Source organism: Dipodomys spectabilis, unplaced genomic scaffold, assembly GCF_019054845.1.
Source record: "Dipodomys spectabilis isolate Male_0828 unplaced genomic scaffold, ASM1905484v1 ptg000096l, whole genome shotgun sequence".
Lineage (NCBI taxonomy): Eukaryota > Metazoa > Chordata > Mammalia > Rodentia > Heteromyidae > Dipodomys > Dipodomys spectabilis.
Genome location: NW_024870773.1, coordinates 17,576,050 through 17,597,839, shown reverse-complemented (window position 1 = coordinate 17,597,839; position 21,790 = coordinate 17,576,050). Strand labels below are relative to the sequence as shown.

At 43.8% G+C, this 21,790-nt stretch overlaps 1 protein-coding gene across 5 annotated transcripts in view; it reads left to right on the top strand.

Moving 5' to 3' along the window:
• The window catches only part of Camk1d (calcium/calmodulin dependent protein kinase ID), a 326,503-nt gene that overhangs the window by 158,868 nt on the left and 145,845 nt on the right, over nt 1-21,790 (top strand). The gene's annotated exons all lie outside the window — the stretch shown is intronic.

The window sequence follows — 21,790 nt, the reverse complement described above, 5'->3', positions numbered from 1 at the left end:
TATGTGGTGGTGGGGGGGGGGGGGATTCCTGCACATTCTATCCATCTATGGTGTTCCCTTGCCAACCTGGCAGTCTGGTACCCTGCCAAGCCAGGAAAGGAGGCTGGTGCTGCCTCAGAGTCAGCTCCTCAGTGTTTTCTGAATGCCCATACAACTCCCGTTTAACAGTCTCTGGAATTTGCCAAGGAGAGGATGCTGTCACACATCATCCATCCTTCTCTTTTCTAGAATCCATCCTTTCCTTTTATTGTGAAAAAGGTAAGTTTTCTTATCTCCCAGTGTTTCATGATAGAAATTTAAGGTCTGAAATCAGGAATTAATTTCATGATTTACCATCCAGGATCTTTTTTCCTCTTTTTGCCTTTGCTTGGTCTCGTTGTCCAGACTGTCTTTTGTATTGGTGTCACCGAGTAGCATGGCCCGAGGTGGCGCTTGCAGAAGGTGAAGGACAGGGACTCAGGCCTCTCTTCACACAATGGAGCTGATGGATCCGTTCATATTTCCTTAACATTATACGAAGTCTGTGCAAATGCAGTTCCTTGTCTCCTATTTCCAGACATATTAGAACCGTAAACCTGGTAAGGGATATGACAGACCACTTCTGTCTAGTGCTTAGAACACAGTCTAGCCCATAATCGCCCCATTGCCTGCTCTCTGCTACTGTTACTTGCATGGCTATTAATTCTAAAGCTACTGTTTTTATTAAGTAGAAATCCTTGGTTTGCTACTGTCTCTTAACTATGCATGTCTTACCCCAGGCCTGCACACCAGTCCTGGGGCTTGAATTCAGCTTGGGCTCTGTCCCTAGACCTTTTTGCTCAAGGCTAGTGCTCTACCACTTGAGTCACAGCTCCACTTCTGTTTTTTTGTATGGTTAACTGGAGATAAGAGTTTTGTGGACTTTGTTGCTCAGGTTGGCTTTTAAACTTGATCCTCAGATCTCAGCCTCCTGAGTAGCCTAGGATTACAGGTGTGAACCACTGGCACCCAGCCTCCTATAATATTTCAGTGTAGTGGCTCTTTTCTGCCTCTGATCACTCTCCATTCAATTTCCTCTGTTTACAATCTCTTATCTTCTGCCTGGCTTATTTCTCATTGTTCAGAAGCTTCCTAAATATCACTTTCTCACCAAAGCCCTCCTATATATATTCCAATCCAAATAGGGGCTTTTATTCTATATTCTTTTTTTTTTTTTTTTTTGGGTCCGGTCGTGGTGCCTGAACTCTGGGCCTGGGCGCTGTCCCTCAGCTCTTCAACTCAAGGCTAGCGCTCTACCACTTGAGCCATAGCGCCACTTCCGGCTTTTTTCTTTTTGTTTATGTGGTGCTGAGGAATTGAACCCAGGGCCTCAGGCATGCAAGGCAAGTGCTCTACCACTGAGCCACCTTCCCAGCCCCATATTCTATATTCTTTTAAGTACCCATTAAGTAAGTACACATTTTCTATAAAGGGTCCAATAGTACTTTAGATGTATCAGATTCCACTGCCTCATACCTGTGATCTTAGCTATTCAGGAGGCTGAGACCTGGAATCTGGAGGGTCTTGGGCATAAATAAGATTCCATCTCCAATTAACCAGATGAAAACCAAACCAGACTAGAAGCATGGTTTACATAGTACAGCACCAGTTATAAGCAAGCAGAAGTAGCTCAAGACTGGAGTCTTCCACTTTTCCTCCCACTGGCCCCCTCCACAAAAAAAAAAAAGATTTATGGGTCATATAGCCAACTACTCAACTCTAATATAGCCATAGACAATACTATAAACAAATGGTGTGTTGATGGTCGTAGCTTTATCTTGTTTTGGAATATTCTGAGCTTTTCCTCTACAAGATGTCTACATGGTGATTTATCATCTCTGTCTTTTGGCTTGTTAAAGACCAGAACCAATTCTGTGCTGTACATTTCTGCATAGACAGGACAAATATAATACTATGCATCTGTCACTTAATAAGCATTGAGTAAAGGAATGCGGTAGGGGTGCCTAGAGTGGCCTTAGGTTTCCTTAACTGTCCTGAGTCTATCTTTAGCTAGGAATATTTCCTAAGATAAAACCCTTAGTGGTTTTCGGCCTTCCCCCTTCCCTCTCCCAAATCTAGCACTTTCTGACCTCCCCAAGTTTGAGCTACTTGGTTGGCAAAGTCTGTCTTTAGATAGGTTTTGAGCCAGTTGGGAATTTGCATAGCCCTTTCCTCTAATTAAAACATGGACTGCAATTCTCCATGTGTCACGTGGGTTGATGGCATTCCTGTTATAGAAAGGACTATTGGGTCATGTCAAATTGGCATTAATGTGTTTTGGCGGGAGGAAGCTCAAATAAAACCAGCCACCACCTAAAAACAGCCACAACCTAGCAACCCAGATCAGGCATGTAAAGATGTAGTCATTTCTTCTATGCCAACCAAGTTTTGCTTTGCACAAACATGCTGAAGTCTATAAGTGTGATCTTTCTTTTTATACACCACTAATTAGGAACGGACATTTGGGGACATGCTGATCCCAGTTGTCTTTTTCTGGCCTCATGTATGCGTTGCAGTAGAGACTGTCCACAGTCCTGGGCCTCCACTGAGCTGGCTCAGACAAAGGTGGAGTCACCACCCATGGACCAAGGACATGACACAGGTTCTCCATTCTCCTCCCTTCTCCCTCCCGGCTGGAAACTTTCCATGAACTTGAGCATTTCTGTCAGATGTAGAAATGTTTTGCCTGATGAGATTGTGAAAGGGTAATTAACATTATAAACAGTTTGTCTGTTTGGGAAATAGGTCATTTCCAGACTGGACTGTACTCCTAGGAGGTGGGACGTGCTTCTCAGATGCTTGGGTCTGCTCTGTGTCATTGTCCCTACCAATGGTTGACTTGGGCCCACAGCCATGCAGTAGCCTGCCTGGGGATCTGCAGTCAGGGGTGTGGGAGGAGAAGATTGGATGCTGGTCAGGGTCCAGTTGCAGAAAGCAGAGAGGATTCTGGCTGGTTTGAACACAAGATGACTAATAGGTCAGGTGCTGACGCAGACGGTAGAAGGCTGGGAAGACAGGCTGGGCTTATAAGGGTTCTCAAACTCATTTCAGGGAGATTTGCCTTTTTGCTGAGGTCAGGAGACAGATGGGAAGGGTCAAGAGTGCAGGGAGTTATGGGAATCTGAAGAATCACTAAGGTGCTGTGGCTTTGGGGAACAAACCTTCCCCCTGATTTTAGGCTCAGGAACTCTGAAGCCTGTTCCCTGGGACCTTTGCAGACTTGATAGGCGGTCCAGCCAAGAGCTATCTTCAAATTCCCAACTTTATATTTGCTTTTGTGTTTTATATATCAAGTCTGGTGAGCATGTTCAGGGGGATATGGACCTCCCAGAGGAGGTCCTACCCTCCACCACCCCACTGCCTTTTCAGGATGAGTTCTTGGCCATCCACTTTCCTATTCCCTACCCCTACCCAATGTCACAGCTATATAAGAGGAGTGTGACACTATCAAACAGAAAATAAAAATGCCATGATAGATCAAGGAAGAGACTGTGAAGAAGGAGGGACATATGACCCAGCAATCCCACTCCTGGGCATTTACCCAAATGACCACAAACAAGGCCATACTAAAGCTACCAGCACAACCATGTTCATTACAGCATTATTTACTATGGCTAAGATATGGAACCAACCCAGATGCCCCTCAGTAGATGAATGGATCAAGAAGATATGGTATATATATATATGCACACACACACACACATATATATACATATGTGTATATATACATATGTATATATATATACCATATATATACATATGTGTGTATATATATATATATATATATATGCACACACATAATGGAGTTCTACGCTTCCATTAGAAAGAATGATATTGCCCCATTTATAAGGAAATGGAAATATCTGGAAAAAAAATTATATTAAGTGAAGCAAGCCAGGCCCAAAGAAAAGTAGGTTGCATGGTTTCCCTCATTTGTAATAACTAGAATATGTCTATGACTTTCTTAACAGGGGATTACAATAACCTAATTGCTAAGTGCATAGAACCATATATAATGAAGCAAAGCAACCTGAACTCCAAGAAATGGAAACAAGAAGTTCTTCTTTTGTCCTGTATGCAGTTATTTCTAATTTTTTCTGTTTTCATTTTCTGTACCCTTTGTCTTATATATAAGCTTAGCTGCTCGGTGAAAGGGAAAAGGAGTCACAGAAAAAGCAGGTGAAAGGATGACAAATACAACGCTGATACTCACTAGACACTATGTTGGAAAAGAACTATACAACTTGTGGGGGAGGGGAATAGGGAGGAATAAGCATGAGAAAATGAGGGATAAGCATGAGAAAATTAGGAGAAAATGTTTTTAAACAGTGTTTAAAAAGAAATGTACTCATTGCCTTACTTATGTAACGGTAACCCCCCCCCCCCCCCCGTTCATAACCATTACAATAAAGATATTTTTTTAAGGGAGGGACATTTTAGACAAGGCACTCTGCATTTTTATTATGCCCTGGGCTATACAAGTTATGTCATGACCCTGATCACTGTTTCCTCTCCATGGATGCTGGCCTTAACCTTGCCACCTCTGGCTCTGAAAAGACTAAATCTCTGCTTAGGGGAGAGAACAGGCTGCACTCAGAACCTGAATGTTCCAAGTGCAATTGGAGAAATTAATTTCAGGGGCTCATTCATCTTTTTTTTTAAAAAAAGGCAGAGAATCCAGGAAATAAGCAGGTTGTAATAAGCCTGGAGGGAGAGAGGAGTTGCATTTTTCTCCATTAAAAGGAAAACTTGGCCACAAAATAAATCTGAGTTTATTTGAATATTAAAGGATGCATCATCAATAGAGCAGCATTCAACCCTGGAAGCTGGGAAAGCTCATACTGCAGCATGGGCCAAGAGCTTTCATAGGCTGATAGGCAAAGTAGAGGAACGGTTTGATTGGCTACCGAAAGGCATTTGCCATATTTGGCTTGGTCCAGTGGAAAGTCCCTAAGTCTGAGGTGGTTTGGTGGCTTGTGATTGGTCAACCCTGAGTTCCATTTTGCTGTTTCCATTGGACTTCACTTTGCTGACCCAGGACCCAAAACCCGAGTCATTTCAGCTTAACAGCCTTTCAGTTGAATTACATGTTGTTTATTTTTTGTTTGCTTTGTTTTTAATGCGGCCTCTGAATGGAAATGAGTTTTTCTGTTTTAGTTTTTATTCTATTTTTTTAATTTATATGTCTTTGGGAGTGTACAGAAATAGAGAGACAAAGAGTGAACAAATGTAGCAGTGGTACTCACTGGACACTATGTTAAAAATGAACTGTACAACTTGTGAGTGAGAATGCAAAGGAAAAACTAGGAGAGAGTGAGGGAAGGGGTGACATTTACCTGGCTTATATAATTGTAACCCCTCTGTACATCACTTTTATAATAACAATAAAAATTTGTCTCTATAAATGCTGGTTCTGGAGCTTGAACCCAGGGCTTTGTGCTCTCATTTGGTTGGCCCTCTACCACTTGAGCCACACCTCCATGTCACCTTTTTTGTGGTTAATTGGAGATAAGTTGCATGGACTTTTCTGCTTGTTCTGGCTTGGAAGCACCATCCTTAGATCTGAGCCCCTGAACAGCTCGGATTACAGGCATGAGGATTACAGTGCCTGGGTTGTTTTTTGGTTTTTGTTTTTGTTTTGTTTTATTAAAGCATCCCAGAGCTCCTGCTGTGAACTATTCCTACCCCCCTATTCCCAGATACAGAGTCTGCCTGAAGCCTATAGATTAGACATGCTCCAGATTAAGAAAGAGCCCCACATCCTAGCTCTAAACGGCAAAATCCCAAGGTGAGGTCCAGCAAGACATCAGGCAACGTCTGGAGCCACAGTGGGAGTTCACTTCCAGTTAGTCACTGGTCTCCAGTCCTTCTTGCCCTCCAGGCTGTCTGACTGGGCATTTCTGTTCCTTTTTACTTGAGTCTTTCTTGTGGCTGTTCTGGGTGTCCTTATCAGTCTCCCTATTGGTGAAGAGACAGAGTGGCCTGTTCTCTTCCCTGTGACTACTCAAACCAATAATGTGGGAGACCCACTAACATGAAGCTGCCTTTTGTGGATTTTTCTGGGGGAGCTCTTGCTCATTCAGCATTTATTGAGCACCAGTAGTGTACCTTATACTTACTCAGCTACTGCTCTGCAGGAGTTCAGGGTCTCAGAAGAGCATAACACTTCCTCTCTGTGTTCAAGAAGTTGGGGGAACAGATCAGTGTGTGTCTGGGCAGTGACAGACAGTTCTGTGACTCCCTGAATATACAGTGTGGAGCTGAGCCTCCATGCCCTTTGTTGTAGGAGAAATGTCTGCCATGACCTTGAGAACTGAGTCCAGCAGTAACCTTCCGGCTTCAGAAGCTTCACTTTGAACTTCCAGGAAGTCTCCTTGCTGTGTCTTGCAGTTCACAGCCTGGGAACTCTTGGTCATTAGCCTTCTGGGTCCACAGTCTCTTTCTACACGTGCATCTGGGGATGAGAGGAGCTCCTTTTCTGGAAGAATCCTTAGTGAGGGGTGGCTGAGAGGTACTTGCCACAGAGGTCTAACTCAGGCAGTCTAATCACAGGCACACACGTGCCTTTTTTCTCATCAGAGGTGGGTCTGTGCTCACGGGTACCCTAATTAAAAGTACGTGGTGGGAGCCAGCTCTCTCCATTTCAACTTGAGATCCTTGGTTGGGACTCTTGAGCCATCTGAGTCACTGTGTCTCACCCCATTTCACTCTGTATCCTGGAGGGTGCTTTGATGCTTGCTCATGTGCATTGAGAAGCTTTGTGCTCATCCAGCCCTCTGGAGGTCTGTTCTACTATCCAAACACCTGGACAGTTACTTGTACCTGATATATTGGTGTTGGCATTATTATTAAGCAATGGCAGACATTTGTTAGCACCAAGTACTTTTATGTACCCCCCCCTCTCTCTCACACACACACACACATTTAAGAGCTGATAATACACTCCAGAAGCCAAAGTGGAAAGGTCTCAAGTTCAAGGCTATCTTGGGCTGCATAGTGACTTTGAAGCCAGCTAGGCCTTCAGAGCAAGACCCTGTCTCTATACTAATAATAAATATAATAAAAACTAGAAAAGCACTGTGAATGAGTAGTTTTTAAGTTAGCAATTTCTTCCTATGCAAGCACAGTAAGGACATTGCTTTGGTGAAGGATAACTGTGTATTAACTTCAGAACGAGCTCATTCATGGCTTGATTTTCAGTGTCTCCACATGAAAGCAATGGCTGAACTTGGGTTCCTGCTGTGAAAATGAAAACACTTCAGGCTTCTGCCTGGCTTTTCCACTATTCATGTCTGTCAGTGGTAGAGCACGGAGAAGCATCCACTCTCTGGTGGGGTTGTGTTTCTCCTTGGGCTTGTTTCATTCTTTCCAGCCTGCTTCATCCTTCGAGGCATGAGAAAATCTAAATGATGCAGATATTTTGCTTATAAAGGGATCTCAACACACATCAGTCAGTGCTATCTTCAGAGTTGTTTAATATTTATTGAGTAGTTACTGTGCAAGCCCAGGAAGTGATTTTTCCAAAGAAATAAAACATGTTTTGGGCCACTATACTTCTTGCCGATTCAGAATGCTCCACTGAGAGATTAAATGCCTTGGTGCCCTTTGTGAATTTGCCACAGTCAGACAAAATGTTTGTCATAGATCAATACAGAAAGCAAGTGATCTTTGTGGTGCTTTCTGTCTGGGCTGTGGGAATGAAGGCAAAGCAGAAGGGAGAGGAGGTGGGTTCATTATAATCTCTTACTTTCTGCTGAGATCATTTACTTTGGAGATTGTTCCAGCCTAGGTAGAAACAAACTGAGACCAATTAACCTTTTAATGAGCGTCTTATAAAAGACATGCTATCCATTCAATGGGAGGTGCCTGGATGTAGCAAATCTGTTTTTATTAGATCTACAAAGACCAAAATATCTCAGTATGTGTGATGTGATGTAATGTCTGCATTTGGGGTGGGAGTTGAACAGAGAATGCATAGAGAAGATAACTATTTGAGAATCAGTGAAAATGTCCACAAATACTCTTTTTTTTTTGGTCCAGTTGTGGGGCCTGAACTCTGGGCCTGGGCGCTGTCCCTTAGCTCTTCAGCTCAAGGCTAGTGCTCTACCACTTGAGCCACAGCACCACTTCCGTCTTTTTTCTTTTTGCTTATGTGGTGCTGAGGAATTGAACCCAGGGCCTCATGCATGCAAGGCAAGCGCTCTACCACTGAGCCACCTTCCCAGCCCCTCCACAAATACTCTTAAATGATTCAATACTCCAGGTCTGAACATGGTGGCCCATGGCTATAATTTCTGCTACTAGGGAGACAGGAGGATTAAGGTCTGAACTCTTGAGAAAAGTGTGAGACCCTTTCTGAAAAAACAAACTGAATCAAAAAGGCCTAGGGGAATGGTCCAAGTTGTAGAGTGTCTGTCTACCAAGTTCAGGGCCTTGAGTTCAAACCCCAATGTGGCAAAAAACTAAGACCAAATATTAAAAAAAAAACACACCTCTAAAGTTCAGAGAATGGAGAAAGGAGTTGTAATCTCCCCTGTACATTTAGAAATGCAACTGATGTTGCATTTTGAGTCGCTGGGAGAACTTCAGTTCTTTCTTTGTGGATGGTTGCTGTTCCTTGGAATTTGACAAAGGTGAGATGAGATAAAGAGGAGGAGACAGAAAACATCTGGCTGACTGGATCCTGGATTTTGGTGCTAGTACCGAGGCTTGAATTCAGAGCCTCCTGCCCTTTCTTAGCTTTTTGTCTCAAGGCTGACTCCTATCACTTGAGCCTTCCCCTCCACTTTCAGCTTTTGGCTGGTTAATTGGAGACAAGAGTCTAGGATTTGCCTTCCCTCCCTCCCTCGAGCTGGCTTTGAGCTGCAATTCTCTAGATTTCAGCCTCCTGAATAGCTAGGATTATAGATATGAACCACTAGAGCCTGGCTGCAAGGGGTATTTATTTTTGAACTCTTAGTAAACATATTTGTGAACCACCTGCCATGGGTCAGGCTCTGTGATGGGCAGTGGTCTGCCCACCTGCCCGCTTGGCCTCAGATTGGTCAGGAATTGAGGAGTTGAGGACATGTGAGCTCAGATCAGTGGTGTATCTCTGACTTGGAAATGTCACATGTGTCTTTCTCACTGCTGACTTTGTGTTTCCCAGTGCAGTCCCTGTATTTGCCTCAGAAGCAACATGGCCATACCCCACATTCCTTGTCTCCACCCAGACTGGCTTTTCTTGCCCGGTCATTGTCATTGGTGCCTCAAGTGGTGCAGTAGTTGAAGCCAGAAACCTGGGAGTCTTTTCATGGGAAAAAGTCACCCTTGAGCTCTGACCTGTGCACCCCTTTATCTGATCCTTAGGTCCTATGGCTTTCTCCTCTGAAATCATCATAGGTTTGTCTTCTTCCACAGCAATTTCTACACAATTTATAATGGGTTTCATTATTCTATTTTTAAATACGTATGAAGTACTTTGATTATATTTTAATCATACCAGACTTTTAGTTTTTAAGTAGCAGGTTTTCTTCTTGAGACAGCAATATTTACCAGTCAGGAAGTGGCAGAAAGGAACTATAGTTGTGTTTTACTGTATAAAATCTAGCCTCGGGGAGAGCTTGAAAAATAGGAACACTCAGGTACAATGCCTTTGTGCCTCTGATCACATAAAATAATACTTATAAAAAATGAACGTCTAGGAAATGGAAACGAGGTACAAAAGGAAACCCTATTACATATCTAAGATATCCTTTTTGTAATTTATTCTGGGGTGCTTGGGATTGAACCCAGAGCCTGATGAATCCTATCTTGTTCTATCACTGTGTTACACTGCCAGCCCTAATCAGAAACTGGATCTCCAAAGTTAAGTAGAGTTAGAAACTTTCAACAAATTAATCCAAATTTGGATTGAGGCTGCTTGGTCCCTACTTTTCCCAGATTCCCTTGCTCCCTTTCTCTTTCTGCTTTCCTCAAGCACAGGTTGGATCAAATTCTTGCGCTACACAAACCAGAAAAGGCTTGGGAGGACAGCGGCTAAGTGCATTGACCCTCTAGGATCAGGTCCATTTATGTAAATATGGACAAGTTATTTCAACTCTGCAAATGTCAGGTGTCTCCTGGGTGAAATCATAGGGTTGGTATAAGGAGAGAGTGGAATGATCTATGTAAAGGACTTGGGTCTGTGCCTGGCAGCTGTAAGTGCCAGTAGCAGCTGTTTGTCATTATCAGTCTTATTGTTGCTGTAACTCCAAGTCCTGGGCTGCCAGGTTCTGTGTTGTGGGATGGAGACAGATCCAGGCACTGGATGGAAGGGGGCGTAAGCCAGACCAGGCGCCCCGGAAGTAAGTGGTGGAGGAAGTGATCTTACCTGACAGGTGAACAGGGGTCAAGCAGAGAAGCGTGGGGAACATTGGCATCTCCAGTCAGCTTACAGAACCTGAGAACATTTGCCTAGCAACTGGAGAAAAGTCATCAGAAAGTCCTAGCAACGAGGCATGAGAACAAGCTCAGGGAGGAAAATCTTAAAATAATAATAATAACCCAAACAAATGTGATGTGAGTTCAAGTAAAAGAAAAGACTAGAAAATGTCCATTCCATTTGGCAAGAAAGGGAGCCAGTTGTGCTTTATAAGCATGGTTCTAGCAGAGTGGTGGTAAAGCACCTTATGCTGGGCTGGTAAAAGTTTAATAACTGGCTCATGGAAGGAGGAAGATGCCCTGATTTATAGGAACTATCCATGTATAATATTGCCAGGGGGCTGGGAAAATGGCTCTGTGGTAGAGTGCTTGCCTTGCATGCATGAGGCCCTGGGTTTGATTCCTTGGCACTACATAAGCAGAAAAAGCCAGAAATGGTGCTGTGACTCAAGTGGTAGAATGCTAGCCTTGAGCTGAAGAGCTGAGGGACAGCACCCAAGCCAAGTTCAGGCCCCCCCCCCCCAAATAATATTACCAAGCAATGGACTTAAAACCACCAATGTGAAGCCACTGCTATATTTGAGATGCTAAGAGACCTCCAAAGGCTCAGGCCTCAGGTTGGTGCTCTTGGGAAGGGCTAGAAACTGGGATGTGGGACCTAGTGGGAAGATTTCTGTCATTGGGGGAGTTTCTTTGAAGAGAGGAAATGGGACCCCACCCCTTTCTCAGTGTTTCCATTCTGGCCATGAGGGTGCTTCACAATGTGTTCCCCTCTATGAAACCTCTCTATCCATCGGCCCCAAGCAACATGCTGACACCTCCAAAAGTGTGAGCCAACATAGGTTTATGTTCTCTTTATAAGTTGGTTGTGTCTAGTATATGTTACATGCCACAAGCCCACATTGGGGAGGGATATTCACGATCTTCCTTCAGAAACTACAGCAGCCTGATTTAAGTAGTTGTGCAGAATGGCCAGATGAGAGAAGTACATAGAGATGGGCTGAGAGGTCATTGTTGCAAGTTCAGAAGCTTGTTGTACCACTGAGGCATGCCCCAAGGTGATAGCCCTGCTGTCCTCAAGCGGGCTGCTCTCAGCTGAATCTCAGTGCTGCCATTTTGTCTTCACCTTCTCTCTCTGGGCACCTCTGTTTCTCTGTGGGCCTCTCTCCTACCCCTTCTCAGCAAACACCTCATCTGTCACCTGTGTCTTATTGGGAGGAAGCTTAAGTCAAACTTTTCCAATATCGAATAGATACTGGGATGGGAAACAGGAACAGCCCGAGTGATGGAACTGGAGGTGCATTTCAAAGTCAAGGGTGGTCTTACCAGCCAGAACTGGATTCAGGCCCACATGGCAGGGGACAATTCCAGCAGTGGAAGGTATGATCATGTCTTTTATCTCTTGACCATCCAGATGGATGATCTGGCTTGGGGGCTCAAGTAACACCCTTTGATTTTAATGGGATGTCTCCAGGAGACATACTGTATGTGGGTCAGGACAAACAAAGCATTCTGTTTTCCTCCACTTCCCCTCCACCACCATAGTCCACACGGAAAACTTCTGTGGCCTTGGAATGTGCAGGGGATTTCTCTCTACCAGCAAACAAGAAGCAAGAAGCTGTGACCCAGTGGACACCAGTTAGGGGATCCTCAACCCAAGGCAGTTCCGGCACTGTCTGCCTGGAGGCAGCCCCAGATGGCTGAGGGCTCAGTCCCTGAGACTCCACCACCCCACTTACAGGTGCCAGGTGTGAGCCCCAGGTTCTTTATTTCCCACAGGTTTCCCACAATCTTCCCTCAGGTTTGCTTGATTTGTGGGATTGGCTCACAGAACCCAGAGAAGCACAGTTACTATTTTGGTAAAAAGGATGCCCAAGGCCACACCAGTGAGTGTCAGGATATGGATGTAGGCAGTTAGTTCCAGAATCTGACTCCTAACCATGACTGTACGCTGGGTCTTAACTGATGAGTTCTTGAGTTGAGTTGGGACATGGGCCCGTGACCTCATCAGAAAGCCTGCAGGGTCAACCTGAACTACCCAGCATGCTTTCTTCCCCATCCCAGAAGGGTGTACTTCCACCATCCTCCAGTCTGTAAAAGCTTTCTTCCAGCTTTGAAGTTTTAATGTTACCCACTCCTGGAACCACCCTGTCCTGCTCTGCCTTCTCTGGTTTTGGTGAACAAGTTTCCCTATTGCAGTACCAAAGATTTGCCTTTTTTGGAGTCTCTACCTGGGCCTGAGAACACATCTGTGGCTGGGAGAACTTGCTGTCTAATGTCCCCACCTGCCCCGCCTCCTGTGAAGCCCATCCGCTGAGTGCTTCCCCACTTCCCTGGGGACTTCCTGTCACTTGCCCCAGGTTATCCTAATAAGGTCTTAGGAGCCCACTTCATTGCCTGCTTCATTTCTCAAGTGAGGCCATTAGGAGACCTAACAAAACAGGAACCCACTGGAGCAGTCAGAGTATAAAGCTCTCCTTCTCCAGAGGCCTCTTCTTGGTGTTTTGTGCTTTGCTACAGACAGAGTTGTCCTCCATTCCCCGTCTCCTTCGCCCTCCCAGGGGGATGCCTCTGTGAGGTGCTCTCAGGAGACTCGAGTTCAAAAACTCAGGGCTGACAAAAAGGTCACAAAGGCACAAGCCTTCAGGGCTGTGAAAAGGCCTCCCTGAAGGACAGAAGTCACCTCCAGCGCTGACATCCCGCCGCGTTCCCATGTCTGCCCTCTCAGGGTGGGGTTTCATGGCACCTGGCTATACCAGGAAATGGACTGCATCCAGAGCAAGAAGCCACTTGGTTTCCTCTGTGCTGCTGAATGCAGGAAGGAGAAATCCACAGCGAGAGGAAGGAGGGCAGGGCCCTGAAGCAGAATACTCCTGTCTAATAAAGGGGATTTGCCATCAGCTTCCATGTAATATATATAATAAATGGATATAAATATATATTAAACAGATATATACACAAACACAGACACATGACACATACATGTGTACTCATACATATAATGATTTTTGGGGGCCAGTGTAAGGCCTTAAACTCAGGGCCTTATGCTCTCACTAGCTTCACTTTTTCACTCAGGGCTAGTGTTCTACCACTTGAGCCATACCTCTACTTCTGGGGTTTTGCTGTTGAGTTGAAAATGAGTCTGTTGAATTTGTCTGCCTTGCACTGGCTTTGAACTGAGATCTTAGATCTTGGCCTCCTGAATAGCTAGAATTACAAGTGTAAGCCATGGGTGCCCAGCTAAATTTTTATTGTTTTCACTGCTAAAATACTCTGATTAGTTTTGTCTTGGCATGTGAGTTCCATAAGGGAATGCATTTGTAGGCAACTACCTTTAGGAGATACAATAGTTCAGTGCAGTGAGCATCTTCTCTCTGCCTCGTGACTAAAGGATGTGTGGGGTCAAGATCTCTGTCCCCTGATCAGTGGCAGGAAGAAAGGTCAGAGAAGCCCAGGATTGAATGTCCATGTTCCCTACATGGACCAGTAATTTTCTGTTTCCCCAAGGATTCAATTTATAGCATCTTCATGCTTGTCCTCTAGTAACCTGAAGACCTCCGGGAAACTTTAAAACAAGCTAACAACGAGCAGAAGTCTGAGAATCCATGTCCACAATCGCCTCCTTCTAAATTGCATCTAAGTGTAATAGATGGCGCTGAAATTGGGCAGCTGGTGCTCATGGCAACAGCCCAGATATGGGCATTACACGAGACTATGAAAAGCCATTAAAAAAAATAGGGCAGTGTTACTGAAAACCCAGATTACATTTTCATCAGACAAGTAGGCGAAATGGCTTTGAGAACCACTAACTTTTTCTATTTTGAAACTTTGGAACCCATTTTAGCACTTTCATTAGACAATTGTGGAGGATCAAGGGAAATTTTTCTCTTGTTTATATCTGTCACTGACCTGTGTTAACTCTTACTCTTCTAGATGGACTGGGTAGGCATTGATTTAAAAAAAAAAAAAAAATAAAAAATGAGCCCCGAAGGCTTATACTTGAAATCCTAGGAACTCAGGAGGCTGAGGTATGAGGATCACATACCTCAGTTGTTTAAGACTAATTAAGACTACATCTCCAGTTAGCTAGCAAAAGGCTGGGCTGGAGGCATTACATAGTGGTACCACACCAGCAAGCCTAGCAAAAGCATGGGGCAGTGATTACAGAAACTGGCACACACACTCTCCTCTCCTCTCTCCTTTCTCCCCTCTCCCCTCACCCTTCTCCCCTCCCCTCCCCTTCTCCCTCCTTCTACTCTCTGTTTTCTCTCTTGTTTTCTTTCTCTCTCTTTCACATAAACAGAGGAATAGAAAGTAAAGTGAAAGACCATTGAAAGCATGGTTAAGATTTAGGATTCTTTGTCCTGAACTAAGTCAAAGCTGAAGACATAAATTCCACTTATTTAATTCTAAATTTTGTTTCTTATCACTATGATGATGGCAGTGGAAAATTTTATTTGGTACTTGCTGTGGGTTGTGAATAGTGCTTATGACTAAATGTATCATCATATTAAATCTTTGTAAGAAATTTTCAGGGTGAGTAATGGTATGATTTCACAGAGAACAAAACAGAGGCAGAAAGAGAAGGTATTTTGGTTTGTCAGCATATGAGTCTGACTCTGGGCCATTGCTGTGGTCCTGCTGCTCTGGGCGCCTCTCATTTTCCCTGCCTTTCCCTGCGCCTGCTTGTCTCGTCCTAGTGTTTGTAGTCTTATAGTACCAGTAGAGCTCCTTATTGATGTTTTAGCTACATAAAGTATCCTTTTTGACAAAAGCACAATGGAGCTTTTTCCTGGCTTAATTTTGAATAGAGTGTTCATGTGGTCTAAGGATCATGATTTCTTCTACATTTTCACCATAGCTGAGGTTTTTGTTGTTGTTGTTGTTTTTGACAATCAAGGGTTTTGCCTTTGTACACAGTGGATGGAGATTCACAGCTGCACTACGTCATTACTAGTTTTTTAAATAAAGAGAAGCATTGTAGAATATGGTTAAGTAGGGCCAGAATGCCTTGGTTGTCAGAGCAGACAAGTCACCTCGAGTACTTCCCATGACTCCATGCCTCAGTTTCCCCATTGTACAATGGGCATGGCCCTAGCACTTTATTGAGTTATGAGAACTGAATTAACACTTAACACAGCCTGGCAAATAGTAAGTGTCCAGTAGATGATGTTGTTACTACATGCAAATTGAATCTGAATCACTGACAAAAATATTTAACCATGGGTTTACATTATATACATGTTTAAATTAAGCAAATGCAGCCATATGCATGCATATCATTAAAAATACGTTAGGGTTTTATTTTGCATCTACTGTCTTATTCTGTGGTATCCATAGGGCAGAGTATTATAGAGTTCTAAATATGTATTACTTTATTGGGTTGAATACATAAGCATATAGACCATATACCTTATGGGCAATCTAAAGAATTTTCATTGGCACTTTTGGCCACCTTGTACTTTTGCCTTTCTTGCTGACTTTATAACTACTTAGCCTTTAAGTTTTGACTGAGTCCATGTTGAGACACCACCAGGCCACCAAGTCTGCCTACTTAACCTCTGTGAGCTCTCCAAACCTCCCACGGCTCATTAACCATGAAAAAACCCAACCAGACCGCTGCTGGGTTAGCTGTTAATTCTTGGAGCACTAGCACCACCCACCATTGTGTCAGAAGTCTCCACCCTTTAAAGAAAGGTGTGTAGTCTGATGATCCCAACACCTTACCTGGAGGCAAACATAAGGCCTACCGAACCTCAATGCTGAAGTGCCCGGCCTGGGGAATCTCAGATGGGTTTAGAGATGGGAAGAGGTTGATCTGGTGGATGTAGGAAGGAAGTGGGAGCTGGGAGGCAGATGTGTGAAGCCAGATGGTAGAAACCATCATCAGGAATTAGGACCAGATGCCATTGACAACTTTAAGCAGAAGGGGGAGACTCTTGATTTCACTCTTGATTGAGGTTCTCTACTTACGTATTCCATTTCGATCTAAATTTAGATTAATTCCATCCCATATAGTTTCTGAAAGGAAATCATGCAAGTATTTGCACCTCTTTGGGATTAAGGAATGGAGTCTGAGTATGTATTGAAAGTGTGATCACGAGTGAATGTGTGTGAGTATGTCTATGGTGTGGGTGTTTGTGAATTAGTGTCCATGCATGTGTAAGATATAGTTAAAAGTTGGTAAGGAAATCTGAAGAGATGAGATTCTTTTTCTTACTAGACAAATAACTATGGGTAAATCTACATTTTTTATATAGTGGCTCAAACTTGATTGAATTACAAAAACAAGTTATATTGGTTAGCAAGTACCGTAGTGGCTAACATTTACCAATGCTTCAGAATAAGTTCACCTTATTTGCATATATTTATTACACATAGTGTTGACTAAGTAGTCAAAAATACCAAACAACCACCAAAACCTCAGAGGATTGGGAATGGTGACTCATGCCTATCATCTGAGCTACTTGGGAAGTGGAGGAGAGAGTGACCCAGATGGGTCCTTTCTGTGTTTTTGAAAGCATTTCAGCCTTAATTTCTCTACCCACTTCCTGTTAGACTGTCTGTGAAAACTGAATGGCACACCAGATAAAGCAACCCAGACTGTGTCTACACATAGGAGGTGTCCAGGCCCCCTCCCTAGCTGGCAGATTTTCTCTCCTTGATCACTTACCACTGTGTAGAATACTGGCTCACCTCTGCTCTCTGCTTTAGCCACGTTCACAGCAATCTGTGAAGGTCTGGCTCTTCTAATGTGTGTTTGCTCAAATTCTAGTACTCCCTAGATGTCTTTATTTGAGGTTTTAAAAGATTTGCAAAGATTAAATTTGGACATGCCTGGGATAAATGTCAGATTGTTGTAAATCATGGAAGTGTGGGCTTTTAGTGGAGAGATTAATGGCAAAGTCTTCCATTTATTCAATATTAGACCTGGAGAAATCATTTAATTTCATCCCTTGTATTTGCTTTGTCTTGTTTTTTATCCATTTCTAACTAGGTAAATGAATGTACAAATATACTTTTATCCTAACAAAGTCAGAAGATGCAGAAATGAATGTGGAGAGATGTACAGTCTCTTACCTTGCATTGCAGGCAGTCACTGAGCTGAATTTTCTCTTCATACATTATTTTTTTCCTATTCTAGAACTTCCCATCAATGGAACTGTAGCATGTGTCTTTCTGGTTGGTGTTTACTGTGAATGATGATGAGTGTCCTGCACTAAGTTCACATACTGATAATTCTGTGTTAGTGTTGGTAGTAATCTATGTCATACTTTCCCATGCTGCATTGTGACCCCACAACAGGGAGAAGCACCAAGTGTTCACCATCACCCCTGTTGGATATTTGAGGTCATTTCTGTTTTATGTTTAATGTTGAAGCTGTTATGAACGTTCCTACTCAGGTCTTCATGTAGAACAGTGTTTCCGTTTGGGGGTGTGACTACCTTATAAGTGGAATTGATAGGCCATTTGGGAGCTGTGTATTTCAGCATTTCCAGAGTGGGTTACCATTTTCATTCAGTTTAATAGTGAAAGAGAATTCTAGCTGTGCAGAAATCTTTGGGATTTATTTTAGCCTCTTTAGTGTGTGTGGGGGAGGGGAACGGTGGTGGAGAGAATATACCTTTTAAAAATAGTAGTTGTAGAAAGTCCAGAATTCCTATATAGGCCCACTGCCAAGTTCTTTCATTATTAGTATCTTATAGTAGGATAGCACTTGCTTCACAGTGGATGAGCTGGTATTGATGAGTTACTATTAAGCGAAGTCTGTTGCTCACATAAAGACTGGCTCTCTGTTATGTACATTCTGTGGGTTTGGACAGAGGTGGGTGTCATATACCTGTCAACTGCATTCTATTTATCCCTCTCTCCTTTCCTCCCCTCAGTTCTGAGTGGGCTGAGGTACTGGATGTAAACAAGCTTTGTTTTGTTTTGTTTTGTTTTTGGTTTGTTTTTGCTCTTTACCTTACCCTGCCATGGACTTTAGCTTTAGATTTTCCTTTAGATTTTTGTTGAATTCTCTTAACAACAATCATTCCTCCTCTCCTCTGCTATGGTTCATGAAATCCCCCAACTTAATCTTTAAATACATACTGTGATGTGAATATATTATCATTTGTGCGCCCATTCCCCCTCCTGATGGACTCAGTTTGTTTCTGTATATTTGTTTGTGTTGCCTCTAACTGGAACATGTGCATACGAGCCTCCTATGTGGATGCTTTTATCCTGGGTTCTTTTATTTCTAGGACTGTGGGATCAGATTAAGTTTACAAAAGTTCACTGCAATTTACACTCCAGCCAACCACTGGAATCCTTTCCATTTGCCAGTTGAGGAAATTGGGAATCCAGGAGGACCAGGAGATTGCTTTATTCTCAGCAACGTCTTTGCTATTCCTCAGGTGCTTTTTAACAGGGTGCGCTTTGATAAATGATGCTGGGCTGGTTTTTTCTCTTTTTCTTTTTAATGAGAGGTGGGAAGCAGTGATGCAGCCACAGGTTCTTCGTGATGGTGAAGGAACCTTCCCACCTGCTTTTCCCATGGCAACAAAGATTGTGATTGCAGTTGCTCGGGACAAATCTCAGAATTCCTTTTCCTTGCGACAGAAGTGATGATTTCCTCCACAAAAGGCTGTCAAAGTCCACCTGTGCCCTGCCAGCTCTCCGACAGGGAAGCTGCTCGTTCCCCCTGCAGAGGAGGAGCTGTGCACCTGATGGGTCTCAGCTGTTCTTGCTTCCAGGAACAAAATGTGCAGTTCCTGGGGCCTTTCAAAGCCCAGAGGACTGGGTTTTATGAGGCACTCTGACCCATCTCCACTCGCTGTTTTTTTTTGTTTTTTTTTTTAACTGTTCTGATTTTAGCCTACCATCATGAATTTGTTCACATCTCTGGAGACAGAGGAAGTCCCTGTTGTAGCGGGGAGCTGTGGTCATGTGATCCCAGCTTGGCACCCGCATGATGGCTGCTCCCAGGTGGAACGTGGTCACCCAGAGACAGAAGCACAGAGAGGGTGATGGAATGGCGCAGGGTGGCCTCACTGGCCCACCGTGATGGGGAGGGAAAAGCCAGGGTGCCACTCAGAAGGTCTAGCTCAGATCTTCCTAGCCAAGGGCCCATGGTTTCCCAAGGCTGGCTCATCTGGAGAGCTGGGTAATGGCTTCTTTTCTATCCTGACGAGCTGTAGGAACAGAGCTAGACAGTGTTTGTAAAAGCAAACCCACATGCTAGTTCAGGGCCTTGTCACACATTCTCCCTTCTTCAGCATTCTTTCTGGGCACCTTTCCAGTTCCATAGGCATGTCCTGGGTGTGAGTCTCTCATGTTCACCTGTGCGCCAGTGGAATCGGCTACAGTTCTCATAAGTGGATGAATGAGAAAATCATTTACCTGACTTCTCCTTACCTCTGGAGGCTATTCAGAATTCAGGGGAACATTTAACTTTCATAACAATAATCACTCTGTGTCAGAAACCCTGCTAAGTGCTATATATATATATATATATATATATATATATATATAATATTTTTGATGTATAACCATATAGTTTAGCTTTCCAGTACTGAACCAAAATGCCTGAGCTAACCTACTTATAAAGAAGAAAGGTTTATTTTAGCTCACAGTTTCAAGAACTTCAGTCTGTGGTTGGTTGACTCTGTTGCCTGTAGATCATGCTGGCGAGCATGTAGTAGAGGAAGATGCTCACTTCAGGGCTGCCCTGAAGTAGAGAGAGAAGAGGAAAGGCCAGGGCTCCAATGTCCCCCTCCAAGGGCACCTTCCATGATGCAAAGACTTTCAAGTAGGCCTCACCTCCTAACAGTTTCATGGGCTGGTGCCCAAACTGATAAGATAGACCTCTGGGAATACTTATCTGAATCATAACAATTATAGATTCTAGGTCATTTGATATTGGTTTAATTACTCTGCCTTGGACATGTCCCAAGAATCAACTGATTATTCAATGGAGAAGAACAAGACCTAGGTGGAGTAATTTTCTGTAGACTCTCAGCTGAGATTCCAACTCCACATGTCTCTAGATCTTCAACTATGGATCTAATTGCCCCATTCACTCTCCTGGCCAATTCTGTCTTCTTGACCTTTCTCTTGGGTGTCCCATCCCATGGCGACATTGTAGTCCCTCTGAGAAGTATCTGCATAGTTGAGTAAATCAGTGGTCTTTTGACTGCCCCTTCAACCTCAGTAGAAAGCCAGGCACACATAGCCTGTCATGATCTCTCTCTCCGCACTGTCTTTTGTTCTGTATTTTTGTTGGTCATGGGGCTTGAACTGTGGGCCTGAGCGCTGTCCCTCAGCTCTTCAGCTCAAGGCTAGTGCTCTACCACTTGAGCTACAGTGCCACTTCCGGTTTTCTGATGGTTTATTGGAGATAAGTCTCAATACTTTCCTACCCAGGCTGGCGTTGAACCGCAATCCTCAGATCTCAGCCTCCTGAGTATCTAGGATTACAGGCGTGAGGCACTGGTGCCTGGCCTGTCTTTTGTTCTTTAAATTCACCACCCAGAGTTACTTATTAGTATGATAGACACTTATGTTCTTTATATAAACATACTCATTTGGTCCTCAAGGCAACCCAATGGAGTGAATACTGTGGTTATAATTCTCATTTAATAGGTGAGGAAAAAGACCCAGAGAGGATAGGTCACTTGTCCAAAGTGCTACACACAGGCAGGTGGGAGCGAGGGCTCTGATGCCAGTAGTGAGGCTGAAGTTTATGGTCTTTGGCTGCTCCTCTTTGCTGCTCACTGTCAGCCCGTTCAGTCAGAAATCATTGACCACCACACACATGTTAACCATAGGATCCTTTTTCTGGCCCTCACAATCAATCCCCATTTGCCTTCTTCTGCCACGTTTTGAGACATGAGGGAGAGCTTCCCGTCCTTAACTCCTGTCCCACTAGCACCTTCCTCTGTGCACAGATGGCTATGAGGGGTCTGGCAGAGCCGCTCTCTGTTGCACATCTGACTGGGGAGGAATGCATGAATGAATGTAGTGGGAATGTTACCATCACTGGTTGAAGGGCTGTGCTGAGGCTCAGCCCTGAGCACCTTTGGCTGGAAGGAATAAGCACAGTTTATCCACACTGTGGCCTATATACACACTGTGCCAAGTCCCACCTGGTGCTGGCCCCCACCTTCATCCAGAATCGGATCCCCTCCTGCCCTCTGGAGTGAGTTGATCATTGCATTTCTGTTCTGAATATGAAATATGAACAGAGCTTCATAGATTTAAAAGTCTCTGGTTTCTTTCCAGGAATACTAGGAAAAAATGTCTCTTACATTTTCTTTGTCTACTTCATTGAAGTGTACTTTATCAAAATTTTCACAAGTTAGAAAAGAATATCTTAAGCTCTGTGCAG